This window comes from Coffea eugenioides, chromosome 8 (genome assembly GCF_003713205.1).
Source record: "Coffea eugenioides isolate CCC68of chromosome 8, Ceug_1.0, whole genome shotgun sequence".
In the NCBI taxonomy this organism is placed as follows: Eukaryota; Viridiplantae; Streptophyta; class Magnoliopsida; order Gentianales; family Rubiaceae; genus Coffea; species Coffea eugenioides.
Window position 1 is genome coordinate 3,292,345 of NC_040042.1, and position 1,097 is coordinate 3,293,441.

General features: G+C 51.6%; 1 non-coding gene across 1 annotated transcript; it reads right to left on the reverse strand.

The window, feature by feature from the left end:
* Window positions 1-351: 351 nt before the first annotated feature.
* LOC113781820 lies at window positions 352-458 on the reverse strand. Its single transcript, XR_003469724.1, has one exon. It is a non-coding gene; the product is annotated as a small nucleolar RNA R71 (small nucleolar RNA).
* Between the last annotated feature and the right edge of the window lie 639 nt (window positions 459-1,097).

The following is a 1,097-nucleotide window of genomic DNA, read 5'->3' on the forward strand; positions in this document are numbered from 1 at the left end:
CGGGAGCTGGCTACCCCAGAACTGACTCATCAGCCCTTGTGCATCACGTTCCCAACTCTGGCTGAGAATACCTCATTCGAGTTGAAATCGGGGTTGATTCAACTCCTACCTTCGTTCCATGGCCTTTCTGGTGAGGAACCCCACAAACATATCAAGGAATTCGAAGTGGTTTGCTCTAGCATGAAACCCCCTGCGGTCACCGAAGAGCAAATACGACTCAGGGCTTTCCCTTTCTCTCTCAAGGATGCAGCGAAGGATTGGCTATACTACCTACCTGCAGGTAGTATCACCACGTGGGCACAGTTGAAAAAGAAATTTCTGGAAAAATTTTTCCCCGCATCCCGGGTTGCGAGTTTGAGAAAGGAAATATGCAGTATCAAGCAGTACTCCGGGGAATCATTGTACGATTATTGGGAAAGGTTCAACAAGTTGTGCAAGGGATGCCCACAGCATCAGATTAGCGAACAACTGTTGATCCAGTACTTCTATGAAGGGCTCCAGTCAACTGACAGGGGTATTATTGACGCTGCGAGTGGAGGAGCCCTGGCGAACAAAACACCGAGGGAAGCATGGGACCTTATTGAAGCCATGGCAGAAAACTCTCAGCAGTTCGGCTTCCGTGAGAGCAATCCTACCCGTAGGGTAAATGAGGCAGAGACGTCATCCATCCAGCAGCAACTGTCAGAGTTGACGTCTGCAGTCAGGCAGTTGGCCATGAGAGACACACCGCGAGCAAAGGTGTGTGGAATCTGTACTAGCATGGACCACTGCACGGATTCGTGCCCCATTCTGCAAGAGGACGGGGCGGAACAGGTAAACATGGCCGGAGGCGTGCCCGCGCCCCGCAGGCAATATGACCCGTATTCCAACACATACAACCCCGGTTGGAGAGACCACCCCAATCTCAGTTACGGGAACAGGCAACAAGGTTCATTCCCGAATCGTCCACCAGGATTCCACCAGCCTTGGCAACCAAAATCTCAACCCTCATCCTCCAATACAGGAAGCTCTTTGGAGGACCTAGTCAAGAACCTGGCCACGACTACTACCAACCTGGCCACGACTACTACACAGCTTCAACAGGAGATCAGATCCTT